Source organism: Elaeis guineensis, chromosome 8 (genome assembly GCF_000442705.2).
Source record: "Elaeis guineensis isolate ETL-2024a chromosome 8, EG11, whole genome shotgun sequence".
Classification (NCBI taxonomy): Eukaryota; Viridiplantae; Streptophyta; class Magnoliopsida; order Arecales; family Arecaceae; genus Elaeis; species Elaeis guineensis.
The window spans coordinates 115,585,107-115,603,750 of record NC_026000.2 but is presented as its reverse complement, the minus strand read 5'-3'; positions in this window follow the sequence as shown (position 1 = coordinate 115,603,750).

Sequence of the window (18,644 nt, the reverse complement as noted above, 5' to 3'; positions counted from 1 at the left end):
AATTATTTAAAAAAATAATTGATTGAGAACCTATCCATAGGTGCATATGGGTTGATCGAGCCATCCTCTGACCTGTATGTAGTCTATGTGGATTCTAGTACCTACTAAGAATTAAGGTAATTCTTTGAATTGGAGGTAGAGACTACCAATTCGACTAAAATAGTGAGAGAATCTTTAGAATAAAGTCCAAGTCTTTAGGCTCAATCAATTCATAATATAAAGTCTTGTATTTTTTTTTCAGTTATGGCTAGATGTCTGTTACTCTATTCACTATTTGACAGTGACTTATTTATAGATCCAACTTCGATAGATGGTATCGAAAGTTGTAATAGTTCTAGAGCTTGAATGGATCTATATATGATTATGGATCTAGCACCTAATATTTTCACATCTAACACACATGATGTGATCAAAAGCACTCATTGAAAGTGGCCAATGATCATATCACCATGTGGTATTATTAAGAGCAGTGAAGAACATGAATTTAGTTGTAAATTCGATGATGCTTAGTGGGAGACAATCTTTCAAATATTGAAGGAGTCTTTTTGTACCTCTGAAGAGTATCTTCAGTAGGACACAATCTTTTGAGAAAAAAAAAAAAAGGTACAAAGAGTCATACTTGGACTGAAAAGTCCGAACTGACAAAAGAGTTTAAGGTTAACCTAATTTGGCAGAGTCCCTTGACCTGAACAGGCTAAGGAAGAGAAATCAGCAAAGGATTACTGAAAAAATATTTATATGATAACACCTTGTGATTTCTCTATCTATAACACTACTATCTGAATATTGGATATCGAAAGTCTACGCAAATTGTTACAATGACTTTAAGTTAGTAGAATGTTTGAAAATAGCAGAGATTCCTGAACGTTAGAGATGAAAGTTATGTTCCAATCCTGATTTTAAGAATCGTTGAGTCTATTTTCAATTCTAACAATGTCATTTTAATAATTGTCACTATTGTCTAATAATTTTGTGATATCATTATGAATGATGTCAAAATTATGTAGACAACTAAGAAATGACATTTACGAATAATCATAGTCTGTTAGTATACTGTACACAATAAACAAACTTTCTAAAGTAGATAATGTCATAAAAGTCTATCTTTGGTAATTTAGCTCGATTATATAAATAAAAATAAGATTAACAATAGATAATTTTCAAAATCAATGATTATGAATCATTGTCAACCTGTTAATCCTATCTCCTTAGTAAGATGACCAAGTTATCTTTTGCTAGAAAAGATGAACGAGCCAATGATATTCTGAGTATGATACATACTAATTTATTAGATCTATGAATATATTTATTATAAATTTAAATTATTTAAAATATTTAAATAATTTCATAATAAGGTAAAAAAATAAACTGAAAAGAGTATTGAAACTCATTGATCAGACCAAGAGGAGAATATCTTTCTGGTGAGTTTTGACATATCTAAAAGAAAATAGAATTTTTCTTATTGGAATCAATTTTGTTAGACATAGTTCGATCCATGATGGAGTTTATAAGTCTGCCAGTCTCTTTTTAGGGTTATCCTCTTAAGACTGCTTGTTATGTTCTGAACTGGATTCCTAATTAATTAGTCGTAGAGACCCATATGAGATATGGGATAAGCTAAGCTGATACTTTCTTACTTTAGGGTTTGGGAGTGTTTGGTTTATGTTAAGTATTTGCAGACAGATTAGCTTGGATATTGATCCTATATGTATTATTTTGTAGGGTACCTCAAAGAATCTAGGAGATATAACTTCTACCTTGCTAAAGAACAAAAGTTGTTCGGCATTTTTTTTTAGAAAAAGAGTACCTTGATGAAGGTATTGATGTCTTAATATGAAACTTATGAAGTTTAACAAGTAGAAAAACTGATACAATCTAGTAAATCCATAAAACTAGATTTGATTAGATCAAACTCAAAATTCATTGTGGAAGCATCGTTAAGAAGATCTGGTAGAATACCACGTCCGTCGGATAGATACTTCGATTTTTAGTTTCGAGACATGATTCTATTGAACTCGATGAGAACAACAAGGATCTGATCACCTACATAGATGTCATGAGAGGTCCGACTCTGATTAGTGGCTTGGAGCTATAAAGTCTGAAATAAAGTTCATAAAGATCAATGGTGTATGGACACTCGTTGATCCACTCGAAGGGGTAAAATTCATAGGATGTAAGTAGATCTTCAATAGGATCAAAGGGCATAGATTAGAAGGTGAAGACCTACAAAGCTCATCTAGTTGTCTAAAGATATCGTCAATATTATGGTATTGATCATAATGAGATAATTTTTTCTGTGGCAATGCTAAATATTTCAGAGTTGGAATATGCTTTTTGATAAGTGATCAAAATGTATGGCTTCGTTGAGAATGAAGAAGAATCTTGCAAATATAGATGGGTTAATAGTTCTATCAGTATATTTCTTGTTTTATATGTGAATAAAATTTTCTTAATAAAAAATGACATTCTTTACATTATAGAGAATAAATGGTTTCGCTGTTATTATTGTTCTCCATAAAGGATTTGGGAAAAGCATCCCTCATCCTAGGGAAGAAGATCTATAGAGATAGATCTAAGAACCTACTTAGGTTATCCCAATCTATGTACATAGAGTGTTTATGAGTAGAATTTGTTCTATCATAAATACGATGTATAAGACTTGATATGGTATACTCACTAAAAGTAGTGAGTGGATACCTGCAAGATATGAAAGAAAATCACTAGAAAGTTGTCCTTAAGTATTTGAGAATATTAAGGACCAGTGAATCGATTATGGAGAATCTAACTTAAAAATTTGTAGAGTATGGCTTCAGTTTTTAGTTGGATATAATAATAGCAAGAATGTATCGAAATACATCTTTAACCTAAATAATAGAGCAAGCTACTGAAAAAGTTTCAAGCAGAACAATATAACCAATTAAATTTGTGAGGCTGAATGTATTGCAGCATCCGATGCTTGCAAAAAAGCTATATGATTGTACAGATTCACTGACAAGCTAGGAGTGACACCTTTCGATGATGGTTCTACTGTATTGTATAGTATCAGAGCCATAGCTCATGCCAAGGATCCGAAGTTTCATTAGCTTACCAAGCATTTTGCATCTCTACCATCGTATTCGAAAAATCATGAATCAAGATGATGTCAAACTTTAGAAGATCGATGGAAAGGAGAATCTGATCAATCCATTTAATAAAGCCTCTATATCTAGGAGTTTTGAAATGATAAATCGAAGATGGGTATATGATACTATACTGATTGACTTTAGTCCAAGTGGGAGTTGTTGAGAAATATATCCTAAAGTCAATCATTTGACGATTGTGCTAATTATAAATGTATATGAATTGATAAATAATAAAAATTATTTGATTTTTTCATCACAAGATTATATCTTCTAACGAACTCCTGTATTGTGATAAAGTTTTTAGGACTACTTTGATCAATAAAGGAAGATTTATTACATGTCCTTAAATTGGTTCATGATCAAACGATATGCTATTACTAGGACGATAGTGATATCAAGTATAGATCGTTATGTACCATATGCATTAGTTGTTCTCGTAATCAAATGATGTGGAGATACTGGTATGGCATGCAAGTGAGATATAGGAGTACATCTCATTGAACATGACCAACTACGGAGCACTCTGCTGTCCAGAGTAGCTTGCGAAGGGTATGGGTATAAGTGTCCCTCCGATCTGAGATCACCATGGTGACTTGCAAGCAACTCATTATACTTTGATACCAGACTAACTGAGTTTTAAATTTAGTGATGAAAGATTTTTGGATGCAGTCAAGTACTTGTCAAGTCGGTGCATGAGTCAAGATGGGATTGGTCCCTTCGAATAAGTAGGAGTTATGTATCAATGCATTTCAATTTAGCAAAATCTGAGTCCGGATAATCTATGTGATGGATTTGAAAGATTGAAATACAATATGAATTACTTATCTAGGATTAATAGTTAAATCCTATGTCTCTTTGAGCATTAGGTTCAAAGAGATGAATTATACGATAACCATACGTCAGTAGGTTCTTGAATGTTGCTTCGCCATTATTCAACCTATCCGGACATTGGGTTCTATTGGTAAATTGTTACATCAATTGGTTCAGAAATCTATTCTTGTGCTATCGAATTAAGTTCAAACTTATAGAGTCACACTCAAAAAAAATTTTTGACTGATCATGTGGCTGATCAACGATTGAGAATCATTCAAAAGCTTAATCGTCAATTCGATTGATAATTAACCTTATGCAAAATTGTAATAAATTTATTCATCAAGTGTTAGTAATTTAATAAAAGATTAATTAGCAATTAAACTATTGATTAGTTTAATTTGATTGAGTAAAGAGAATTAAATAAAATTTAATTGAATTAGATTCAATTAGGTTTGATCCGATTAGGTTATAAGATGACCTAATCGCTTAGGAAGAATTGTCCCTGATTTGATCAGGACATTGATTCAATCAATTTTTAATTTGATTGAGATTTAATTAAAAATTTATAAATCTAATTAGATTAGATCTTATCTATTTTATTTAGGCTAAACCAGATGTGATTTGGTTTAGATTCAAAAAAAGAAATTAAGAGTCCATATTGCATTGGACTCTTCTCCCATGCGCCACCAAGTTTAAGATGCCATATCTCCTCACACTAAAAGTTTTTTTGTATGAGATTTCTTCACACAAAAGGCCTTTCCCTTCTCTTTCTCACATCAAAAAATGGATGAGATCTGATTTTAAATTGTGTGTTCAAATTAGATTTGAATAGGATACCATATAGATAATGTTTGACATTATCTCTTAGACCTTGCCGCCACTTCCCTTTTATTCCCTTCTTTTGTGCAAAAAAATAAGGATTCTTCACCATGGGAAATCAGTTAGCTAATTGATTTACTGTAAAAAAATTTGGGAAGGGGTGTCCTATATTTTTTTGTGTGTGTTTTGGCGTGAATAGATGAGAGGAGGCGACATCTTGTAAGAGTCTATGATCTTTAAGACTCTTCACCTTTATTTCTTGCATACCAAGAAAAAAGGGTTTTTATTTTTGTTTTGAGTATGTAAGAGAGTAGAGAGAGTGCTCTACATGTTGAGGGACTTGGGGCATGAGTTCTTGGTGTGAAAAAATAGAGGAGGGTTCTCTTCTCTTTGGATGTGCGCAAAACCTAGGTTTCTAAGGTTTTATTCCTCAAGATTTGGGAAGATAAAAAAAATAAGAGAAAATTTATTTTCTTCTCCATCTTTCTTTTACCTCTTTATCTTCTCCAGAAGTCCATCTTCAACCTCTGAAAATATTCCAGAGATTTGAAGAAAGGATCTAAATCAGTCAAGAAGAAGATCTTCGTGCAAGCTAGCACTCCCGAAGAGACTGATCAAATCATGATTTCGAGTGGACTTTTGGTAGAAGCTGGATGCATGTGCGGCTGTGAGCAACTAGTAAGAATCATGTTTACCATATCTCTCAGCAGCGGTAATCATCAACCTATGCTCAGGTATCAAATTCTGAACTCAGATAGAAATAGATCTGATCTACTGTTTACATCCATGCATGCAGATTTTATCGTGTGAATTTTTTAGATTTTGTATGCACTATATCATGTCATAGATCCTAGAGTATGTTGATTTGATGATTAGATCATATTCATGTTAGATTAATATGAATAATCTAATTGTCTTCCACTATGTTTTATTTCAAAAAATTTTGAAATACATGCATGAAATCGTCTATGTTTTTCAATATTTCTTTCTAGGATTTCATCGCTGGAGTTCTCATCGAGCACCAAGCCTCAAGAAGGCAGTGAAGTTCCTCCCCTCCCTACCTCATGTGAACTGGATACCGTCCTCCTTCTCGACCCTTGAAAGGGTGGTAGATCCATGGGGAGGGCGGTGCTGAGCATGGAGAGGAGGAGGGGGAGGAGGAGGCGGTGGCAGTGGCGATGTCGAACGGGTGGGAAAGGATGAGGAGTGGGAGGGAGAGGAGATTCAAACTCTCTAGGAGATGCACCAATGGGAGGAGGGGCTCGCAATCAGGGCTTGGGATAGTGGAGACGGATCTGATGAGGGCGGTGCATGCTAAGTGTAAAGAGGCAATTGGAGCTTAAAGAGGAATGGGAGAGGTGAGGGGTGGAAAGACGACTATGGTGCGATCATCATTGGGCTCAAGATTGGAGGCCTGGTGATGGCAATGCAGCAATGGGGGTGATAATTCTGGTCCTCTGGACCTTCTGGTGCTAGAGATGTACCTGATTCTGAGACTGAGAGGGAGCTCTAGGATATTATAAGAGGAATGGAGACAAAGCGATGAATTTTAGAGACACCAGAGGAAGATCGAAAATGCAGAACAGCAAGATTAGGATTTAAGCTTTATACCTGGCCCAGACCAAAAGTCTATCTGAACCTGGCTCAAAAGAGAAATGGGCCCTATATCTAAGCTTGAGCCAGTCTAAATTGTTTCGGGCATAGCCCGAAGCCCGATTGAAAGCCGGCTCGACCTGATGGGCCTTGGACCGATTGAGCCCACTTCCAGCCCTACCTATAGTTCCTCGAACTCGACATGATGCCCCTCTATGCTCCCTATTAGCAGGTCTCAATAATATGAGATGAATTGGAATCAAGCTTACATGGTAGTTAAGGTGGTCACCTCATGGCTAATTTCTATCGAAAAGAAAAAAAGTCATGGCTAAGAGTGGTGAACAAGATAGTTGTGTGTTCATCCTCAGCTCCTCTTGCATGCCTTCCCCTCTTTGAATGGGGTCGCAAGAGTGAGATAATTATCTCCGATGGTGAAGCTAAGAGAATTGCTAACATCCTCAATGGAATGGAGGAGAGGGCAAATCTTAGCGTCCTCTAAATCGCTTCTATCCTCGGCTTCTTATTTTTTTTGCTGGTCTTCAATGCAAGTCTCTATTTATCTCTCAATGTCTCTAGTTCTTTTGCCTTTCTACCTTTTTTGTTGCCTTTTCTCCTGCTAGCTTCTATGATTGGGGTTGCTACTGTGGTTGTGGCTTCGTTCCCCAGCCAAAGGTCTTGATTTTGACTGGAATAGTATGCGATATGATCTCGTCCTAGGAATTGCTCTCCCTCAAATATTTGATAGGTGTTTTGCACAATGATGCTTTGTTGGCATCACCTTTTGCACGTTGTTGTGGTTGTTTCTCAAATTCACCTGGCAGTCATTAGTTGGAACGTCAAATGGCTTGGTAAGCCTCCAAAAAGGAGAGCAGTTAGAGATCTCATCACCTCCGGTGGATGTTGTGCTATTAGACTTCAAGAATCTAAGTTGAGCAACCCTTCTCCCTCCATCCTTAGGTCCTTGTCTAGAGGCCAAATTTGTATTTGGATTTGACAAGATGCTAATAGATCGGTAGGGGGCATCTTGCTAGGTTGGAATGATGCGAGATTTGTGGTGATTAGATAGGAGATCAGAAGATTCTCTCTCACTGTCGTGTGGAATGAGAAAATCTTAAATGTGGCTTGGGCTTTCACTATCGTGTATGGACCGGTGGAAAACTCACTTAAAAAGTTGTTTTAGAAAGAGTTGACATGGATTAGAATCACTTTTCCTGGACCTTGGATTATTGATGGAGATTTTAACGCCACCTATAGAGCCCATGGATGGAACGGTACTCAACAAGCCCTCAAGACTTCCTGAGCCTCTCTTTTATCTGATCTATTGAGTTAATTGATCTTCCCTTGAAAGGCTGGCAATATACTTGGAGCTATAAGAGAGAGTTGTCTTCAATGTTCAGACTGGATAGATTCTTGATCTCCCCAGAGTGGGATGATATGTGCCTTGATTCTTGTCCGTATCCTTCGCCAATTCATGTTCGGATCATGTTCCAATCAAATTGTGTTTTGCTTTTCTTTCCAAACCAAGAAGTTTCTTTAAGTCTGAAAGGAGCTAGCTTGGTTGCGATGGGATTTTGGATGTGGTTTCAGATGCTTGGAAATCTGTGGGTTCTTCTTTCGATGCTGCTTTAAATTTGGTACAAAAATTGAGAGATACAAGAATTGCTCTAAAGTCTTGGTCAGCCAGGGTTAGGGCAAAAACTAGAGCAGATAAAGAAAGATTGCTTTGGGAGATTCAAAGTTTAGATCACTTGGAGGAAACCACCTCTCTAACACATCATCTGATAGAGAGTGTAGAGAGACTTGTAGAAGTGAGTTGTACCACATTTATAAAGCAGAAGAAATTTATTGGACATAAAGAGCGAAGGGGAAATGGTTGATAGAAGGAGATAGTGATACAGCTTTCTTTCAAAAAGCTGCAACCTCTCATGAGAAGTTAATTGGACCGGCTCAGTGGAGTGGAATGGATCAAAGGTCTCGGATAGAGGTGAAATTAAATAGGCATTTGCTGACTTCTTCAAAGGCATTTTTGATAGATCCTCAGCAGCTCCCTTGGATCTCAACTGGGATGGCATTTATTGTTCTTCATCCTCATGCTCAGATCGCTCTTGCCTCGGATATACTTTCTCAAACAAAAATTATTTTGGATGGGTTTTATAATTTATTATATTTCTCTCAATATCAATATTAAAAAATAAGTCTAAAAGTCAAAGATCTTTTCTACTAATAAAATTATTAATCCGATAATTAAAAGCATTCTCTTTCTTCCTCATATTCAGCATATAACTTTTAGCAATACATACTACATGACTATATGATATATACTAAACAAAATAATCATCAAATAAGTCAATATATACCTATAAATAAATCGATATATAGTTTTTAGAATGTAGATTCCATCCAATATATAGTCAGATGTACATACTATAAGCTTTTTTAATACACACGTACAACGATCCAATATACATTTATAGATAAATTGATATATAGTTTATCAAATTTAGTATTTGTCAATATATAGTATATGGCTAGTTAATACTTATCGAGTAAAATATTCATCCGACATCCCAATGTATACCTCTAGGTAAAGTGATATACAATTTTCAAAATATAGTACTCATAAGTATATAGCATATGACCAAATGATATATACTAGATAGTTTACTGATATATATCATAAGCTTTTTTTGATATATATCCATCAATGATCCAATACATACTTACAGATAAATTGATATATAGTTTACTGAACTTAGTATTTACTAGTACACAATATAAGACCAGTTGATACACACTAGCAAAATATTCATCCGACATCTCAATACACACATCTAGATAAAATAATATATAATTTTTCTATACTTTTAAATGTAAAGATTTTAGAAAAGAAGATAAATTTGGAAGAGAAGAAATGGACTAGAGGAAGGCCTCGTGGATAGAAGAGATGGCATGTGAGATTTGAAAGAGAAAGAGATTTGAGAGGAAGACCTTGCGAATGAAAAAAATAGCTTGATAAGGAAGATAATAGATAGAGAGACTTAATGAAAAAAAAAAGAACATATGAATGATCATGAAGGGTCTCTCTTAGATATATATTTTATTTTTTTATTATTTCAGTTATGAAACTAATGGACTCATTTGTAGGAGAAATCTAATCCCTTTTTGACTTCTAAATTTCATCATTAAGATGCGAAAGAAAAGAAAATGTACCATCAAACTAGGCTTGCCCTATATGATGGCCTATAGTGCCCACATCATATGATTTTTGTTCCTAATTTCTCTTCAGATGAAATAATGCAGACTACATTTAGTTTCCAAGGAGATAAGAGTACGAGCCCTGATGGGTTCTCCATGTATTTTTTCTAGAACTTTTGAGATATTTTCAATGGTGATCTTATTTTTCTCTTTCAGCAGGTATACAACCATAACATAAATATGGAGAGAATCAATTATGCTATTCTATCACCAATCCCAAAGAAAGAGGCTACAAAAGGTGGTTCTCAGTCTCATTCATACTTGCATAAAGATTTTCACCAAGATATTGGCAAATAGGTTGCAACCTTTTTTTGAATGAGCTCATTGATCCGATCCAAAGTACTTATATCATGGAAAGGTCTATTCTTGACAATGTTCTTTATGCAAATGAGATCATCTTTCACTCAAAGAAGTATTAGATGTATGTTCTAAAAGTCAGATTGGCTGACACATGTACACATTCTAGAAGCATAATTTTATAATTAAAATTTTAAAATAAATAAAATTTAAATTATTTTTTATTCATATTGTGTTTAAATTATATCCATGAATCATCTAAAAAATTAATGGATAATAATACATATTCTCAAGAGTTAAAAATTTGAGATACGTATCATTAGTGGTTAATTCTTAAATATTTTTGATTAATAGATCATCACGGAGACGGTGATTGATCCAGATAGATCGATGGATGGATCATTTTTCTTTATGGATAGATGAGTCTCAAGTCGACAATATAGTGATGCTGGAATGAGAGTGCAGGTGCTTGATAGAGATCAAGAGTACTGAGCATGACCAACACGAGAAGTCACTAGGATGGCTATCCACTCATCGATGATTTTTTTCAAAATTACAGTAGTGTAGATAGTTCTTTGACCTATGGTGCCTTGGCTATTCATAGTGGGATTGCTGTAGTTTGACTACACCAATACTTGATTACCTAGCCATTCAAAATTTTGAGGTGTATGTTGGCTACAATAGGTCTATTGTAGGAATAAGCTATGCATCAAGATGGGATCTGTCAATCTTGATAGATAGAAAAAGGTTCTATATAGTTCATGAGATTTGAGTCCTAAAATCTATGACCATGGTAGGTAAATAATGGAAAGAAGTTTTCATAAAATTTTATATAGACTCGAGTTGATTGAATCTGACATATAATGGACGAATGAGTTTGACGAATTATCCTTGACCTACGTCTTGTCGGGACTCACGACAGAAAAAATTGAATGACATGGTAACTGCATCTAGAGGTTCAATATTTTATTTTGCTCGGTTGCCACTACATGCTGCTAGGTGTTACTGATGGATCGTGAAATTCATCAAATATCATCTTGATGATCGATGACTCTTGATGGACAGAGTTGGAATCATTCCAATCTATTGAAAAAAATTTTGATGATATTGTAATGGGGATCACAGTATATCTCACTATCAGATATAATAGAACCTATAGGATCACATATAAAAAAGATCTTTGTTCGATCAGATAGTTGATTAGCGATTATGAATCACTATTGGGTCTAATAGGTTCTAGTCATCAATATGATTGATGATTACTCTAGTGCAAGTTACAATAAAGTAATTCATTCAGAGTTAGTGAGTTGTAGAATGATTAACTAGCAATTGAATTACTAATTGACTTAATTTAATTAAACAATAGGGTTTTCACATCAAATCTAATTGAATTGGATTCAATCTGACTTGATTTAGATTTGATTAGATCAAACTTGATTGAGTTATAAGATAATTCAATCACAAAAAAGATTAATTTCTAATTTGATTAGGACTTGAATTAATTAATTTTCTAATTAGAATAGGATTTAATTAGGTTCTTAGTTAGACTAGGAGTTTACTTTATTGGGTTCAACCTAATCCTAAGTGGTTAGGATTAAAATTAAGAATAAAGAGAGTTCCCAATTTGACTGGGACTCTCTTTCTTCCTTAAGCGCCACCCCATGTGCATGCTTAACTTTTCTCCATGCCGCCCCTTCTCTTGTTTTTGCGTGAATTCACATTAAAACTGATAGGAGTCTATGCCTAGGCCTCTCTCATGCCTCCCCTTCTCTTGGATAAAGATAAGGTAACTTTAGATTTGTTTTAAACTTCTTTATCAAGATGAGGTTTGACATCATCCAACTTCTTGGATGCCAAACCATAAAAAGGCTTTCCTTTTGTGTGTTGAAAGATGATTTTCACCATGAGAAAAATCTGTTATTTACCATGTAAAATCAGAGAGAAGGAGGCGTGGGATATTGAGAGGTCGCGCAACATCCTTTTAGTGTGTGAAAAATAGAGGAGAGGTGTCTCCTCTTGGGCATGAGATCCCTAGGGTTTTTTCCTATAGTATGGCATGGGATTTTGGGAAGAGAGAAAAAAAAAAGAGAAAAATTCTCTAGATTTTAATCTTCCCTTCATCTTTCTCCAGTTCCTTTTCAAAGATCTGAGAGAGTCTGAGAGATCTGAAGAAGAAATCAGAATCAACCATCAAGAAGTAATTTATGTTAGGAAGCTAGCACTCTAGTGAAATCAAGGCTTCTGATCGGATCGAAGACTTCATGTGGATATCCGTAGAGATCAGACACGTGTGTGGCTTATCGAAAATCTCATCAGATTATCACAATCATCAGATTGCAGTGAAAGGCTACCCGCGCAAAGATATGGAGATCGGATCTTCGAATTTTTGTTCTCACATAAATCTGATTTAAATTTCGGCATCTTAAAAGTGTGTGATCGATCCTGTTGCATGTAGATTAGATCTACTTCATATATGTTTGATAGATTAAAAGATTTTAATCTAGATCAAAATTTTATTCTACTGCATTCATAATTTTTAAAAGTTAAAAATCTGTATATTTTGATTTTTGCATGCATGTCCCCAGATGCGTGACATCCTTCAAGAAGTCATGTGATATAGTCTGTAAATTGAACTTATCCAAAGCTTTTGATAGGATTGATCCTTGCTATCTGCTGAAGGTGCTCTATTAGAAGTTTTCCAAGTAGATGAATTGATTGGATGATGAATATATTGCTATCTAACAAGGTTGAGGTGAATGTCAATTGGGAATTGGGACACAAACTTCTTTGCAAATGTGGGCTCAGGCAAGGTGACTAGGAGTGAAAGTGGATTGGATAATATCTATCTGGATTCATTTTCATATCCAAATCTATTCAAATATGGATAAAAAATTTAGCATTTGATTAATATATGTATTTGTATCCATATCCATTAAAGAAAAATGAATATGGATTGATAATTATCTGATCTATATCTGAATATTCAATTCTATTTCTAATCCTATTTAAATTTATATAGTACTCATAAATTTTTTTAAAAAATAAAAGATCACATTGACATGTTATTAACTTGATTTATTATACACTTAGTCATATCTTTGATTCTGTGGTCATAAAGTTTAATCATCCAGCTTATATTTATATTTATATCTATATCTCTATATGTGATTTGTATCCATATCTATTTAAAATAAATATGGATATGAATATTTGCATCCGATTAATATCCATATCTATATTTGTATCCATTAAATGAAACAAGTATGGATATGGATATACTTCTTTTATCTATATCCAATCCATTTTCAGCCCTAAAGGTGATCCACTTGCATGTTTCTTGTTGATTATTGCAGTTGACTCTCTTTCCAGATTGCTCAACAAGGCAATCTCCATCGGGATCTTTGAAGGCTTGTATAGCCCTAGATCATTAGTGACATAAAAATCCTCCAATATATAGACGATACACTTATCTTTGCAAAAGCCAAAAAAAATTCTTTGCTACATTGAAAATCATTCTTTACTACTTTGAAATGATTTCTAGCTTCTCTATTATTTTTAAAAAGAGCTCCATCTCACTGATTGGGCGAGATGAAGGTTGTGCTGTAGATTGTGTGAATTGTTCAATTGCTTTGTCACCCTACTTCTACTCAAGTATCTTGGTTTACCCCTTGGGAGTGGAAAGCCTTCCAAGAGTGATGGCTACTACTACTTCAGAAGTGCCTTTACTTTGGAGGGCGGTTAACTTTCATCAACTTGGTCCTCACTGCATTGCCTCTTTACTTGGTGTCTTTATTCAAGTTGCCAAGAAAAATTAAACAAATTGATAGATATAAAAGATCATTCCTTTGGAAAGGTGACACAAATGCAAATGGTGCATCTTGTAAGATGAATTGGAGCACAATTCACCTTTAGAAGGAAGAGGAAGGTTTGGATGTCAAAGACACACTACAAGAAAATAAGATTTTTGTGATGGAATTATTTGCGACGTAAATATTTTTATCGTAAATAGCATTATTTGTGATGCAAAAGTAATTCTGTCGTCAGTAATAAATTATTTACAATGAATTTTTTTTTATTATAAATAATTTTTATTTATAATGTAAAATATAATTTATATCATAAATATTAAATTATTTATAATATAAATTTTTATCATAAATAATCAAAAAAATCATAAATATTAAAAAAAAATTCATCGACTATTTATGATGTAAATTGTTTGCATCTCAAATACCAGTTATTTGTGATGTAAAATTGACTTTCTATCATAAATATTGGGCTATTTATGATGTAAACATTTTATCATAAATAATCATAGAAAAATAAAAATTTTTAAAAAATAAATAGTAGATTATTTACAGCATAAATTTTTGCATCACAAATAACTAGTATTTATGATGAAAAATAGATTTTGCATCATAAATATTGAATTATTTGTAATGCAAAATTTCCATCGTAACTAATCGATGAAAATTAGAAATTTTTAAAAATAAATATCAGATTATTTGTGACATAAAATTTTATGACATAAATAAATTATATTTGCAATGTAAAATAATTTTTTTGTCACAAATATTGGATTATTTACTATACAAAATTTACATTGCAAATAATCAACAAAAATCAAAAATTTAAAAAAAATAAATAGTAAATTATTTATGATAAAAATTTATTCATCATAAATAATTAGTATTTATGATGAAAAATAATTTTTATATCATAAATATTGAATTATTTATGATGCAAAATTTCTATCGTGACTAATTAATGAAAATAAAAAATTTTAAAAAATAAATATCAGATTATTTGTGATGCAAAAAATTTATATCATAAATATTCATATTTATGATGCAAAATAAATTTTTCATCACAAATATTGGATTATTTATGATACAAAATTTATGTCACACATAATCATTGAAAATAAAAAATTTTAAAAATAATAAATAGTAGATTATTTGAAACATAAATTTATTCATCATAAATAATTCATATTTATGATGCACAATGAATTTTGCATCACAAATATTGAATTATTTGTAATATAAAATTTTTATTAAAATAATTGATAAAAATTAAAATTTTTAAAAAATAAATATCAGATTATTTATGATGTAAATTTATTTATCACAAATAATTAGTATTTATGATGCAAAATTATTTTTACACCATAAATATTGAATTATATGCGATGCAAAATTTTCATCATAAATAATTGATGAAAATTAATTTTTTTTAAAAAAATAAATATTAGATTATTGGCAATACAAAAAATGTACATCATAAATAATTCATATTGATGATGTAAAATAGATTTTGCATCCATTTTGCATCACAAATATTGAATTATTTGTGATGTAAAATTTTATCATAAATAATTAATGAAAATCAATAATTTTAAAAAATTTAAATATTAAATTATTTATGATATAAATATTTTATAAATAAAAATATAATTTAAATATTTTATGATTAATTTTTTAGTCATAAATTTTTTAATATTTTATAATCAAAAAATCAATCATAAAAATATTTTGTAACCAAATATAATTTTTTTTTTGAATATGATATAATTTTAAAATTTAAAATCTATCTTTATCATTCTTTATCTAAATAATTATCATTAGAGTATCATTACAAAAGACCGTCTCGATCCAAAAGCCCTGCTATGTCAATCAATAAAATTTAATTTCGACGATCACAAATGATCGTATAATGATCTAATAGATAGAGACTACCAATGGATATAAAAATTTACAATGATGATCTCGATGATATTTATAGCATACTAATAAAATTTTACTTCAATTGGATATCATTATCATAATCAATTTAGTACGGAATGATTGAACTGTTAAATAAAAAATGAGTCATCAAAAGGCCAAAAGATATCTGATTATAAGATAATTTTTTTATATAAATGATCTTTACTACTACTTTAATTGTCTATACAGTGATGATTATAAAATACAAACTGCACATATATGAACTATCCACGTTAGATAGATCTTACAAAAGCAAAAGTATAACTACTTAAGGACTTTAAGAATGATTATCAAGGGATATATAATTTTGGATGGTTCATATACATCTGGTTTGAATTTTATGATCATCACCATACAAACGATCAAAATAGTAGTAAAGTTTATTTATCTAAAAAAATGATCTTATAATCGAATATCGTTTGACCTTTTGATCACTCATTTTTCACTAACGGCTCAAATCATCCCATGCTAAATTGACTATGATAATGATATCTAATTGAAGTAAAATTTTGATAGTATATTACAAATTCATCGAGATCATCGTTGTAAGTTTTTAGACCTATCGATGGTTTCTATCTATCAGATTATCATACGATCGTTCGTAACTATTGAAATCAAATTTTATTGATCGACATAGATAGGACTGCCGGATCAAGATGATCTTTTATGATGATACTCTAATAATAATTATTTAAATAATAAATGATAAAAATAAGCTTTAAATTCTAAAATTATACTATATTTAGAGAAAAATAAAAAAAATATACTATAAAAAATAAAATTTTTGTGATGAAAGTATTTGTTATAAAATTTATCGTAGCAAATAATTTATATTTATAATGAAAATAAAATTTGTGTCACAAATATTGAATTATTTATGATGCAAAATTTTTATTGCAACTAATCGATAAAAATTAAAAATAAAAAAAATAAATATCAAATTATTTATGATGTAAATACTTTTTGTATCATAAATATTTAATTATTTATGATGTAAATATCTTTTGTATTGCTAATACTTTTATTAGCAATGAAAATTTTAGTTGCATCGCAAATTATTTTTTTTAGAATTTTGTTTAGAGAAAAAAATTTTGGAAAAGAAACCTTAAACTACCCTCTGTCCATGAAAAGCCTTACCATAAGGATGAAGGTAATGCAACGTTTGGCTGGGAAAGAGAAGAGCTCAAAAGGCTCAAGCTAGTGAAATTGCATGGCTGTGGCATAGATGATTGGATCGTTGCAACTTTGTATAACTATCAAAAGTGAGTGATTGTTCATCGAAACTGTTATAGTCCGAATACTCATAAGGTTGGGTCGACGCCTGCCTCCCCCCAAACTTGACTTGCAAGTTTCCCCACAAAAAGCTCTCCACGCCTGCTCTTATAAAGAGCACTATTCTTCTTTAGTTAGGTAGTTCTCCCCCCTCTCAGAGACCATATGACCTCGATGGAATCGAAGGCCCGCTTACTGATAAGCAATAGGGGACCATTTCTCGCCCAGCCCTACCTAGAGGAAATTTTTTTTTATGAAAATTATTAGCAACGAAAATGCCATTTTCATTGCTAAAAATTATTTTAGTGATAAAGATTTTTTTATATCGCTAAAAGTTTGTTAAAAATCTCCCTCAATTGGTCACTTCTATCTCCGCAAAACCCTGTGAAACCCTCTCCCTCTCCTGTGAAACCATCTCCTCTCCCATCTCGGGATTCCATCGACCGACTGGTGAGTGAGCCCCCATCGTCACTGTCGATCTTCCTCTCCGTTGTCACCATCGCCGCTATGAGGTAAACCTTTTTTTTTGGCTCCATGGGGGGGGGGGGCGGTCGGGGGCAAACGGAGCAAGCAAGTGGGTGGGGGTGACGCGGGGTGAGGCGGAGGATGGGCGGGAGGGTGGGGGTGGGTGAGGGCCGTGAGGGGTGGGGACGCAGGTGGAGCAAGCCAAGGGGTGGGGCAGGTGGGGGCCATGGGGGGTGGGGGGCACGGGTGGAGCAGGCCAGAGGGTGGGGGTGATGTGGGGTGGAGCAGAGGATCGAGGGGTGGGGGCCATAAGCGATGGGGGGCATGAGCAGAGCAGGCTAGGGGGTGGGGGTGATGTGGGATGGGGCGATGGAGGCCGTGGGGGTGGAGAGCGGAGGGGCACCACGGGGGGTGGGGGGCGATGGTGATGGGTTGGGTGGCGGTGGTGGTGTGCAGGAGAGGAAGGGGAAAAAAATTAAAAGAATTATTTTTAAAAAATTACTAATTTAATAATTATTATTATTATTAAAAAATAGTAATGATAAATAAAATCAAATAAAATATTTAAAAATATTTAAAAATAAATTATTTTTTGTAATAAAAATAGATAGATTTTTAAAATAAGAATAAAATATTAATTTTAAAAAAATAATTTAATACTTTTGCTCGTTATAATTTAATACTTTTGCTTGTTAAGTCTCTATATTTTATTATGATTATGATTTAATATTTTAACTATGATTAGTCAAATTTTTCAATAAATTTTTAATACATATGAACTGTCCGATCTAAGATCCAGATCGGGATCCGATCTGAGATCTAATCCAAGATCCGAGTCGAGATCCGATCCGAGATCTAGTCTGAATCTGGGTCATGATCTAGGTCAGATTGAGGTTGGGATTCAGATCGAGATCCGATCAGGATCCGATCAAGATTCGGGTCGAGATCGTATCATGATTCGATCCAAACTCGGGTCGGGATCTAGATATATCTCTCTATTTCCATAGAGAGATGCATGGTAGTGATTTAATACATGTATTGATGTAACCTTAGACTCCCGTTGTGATAGAAAATTGGATAGGATGTATGTATAGATTTCAAAAATTTTTTCAAGAGCAGCAAAAAATAAATCGGGTTAAACCATTTAAACCCCACATGCATTAGATCTCATCTAATTTTATCCTAATTCAGGAATAAAGATATACATATAATCTAAAAATTAAAATAAGGATGAGATCAAATC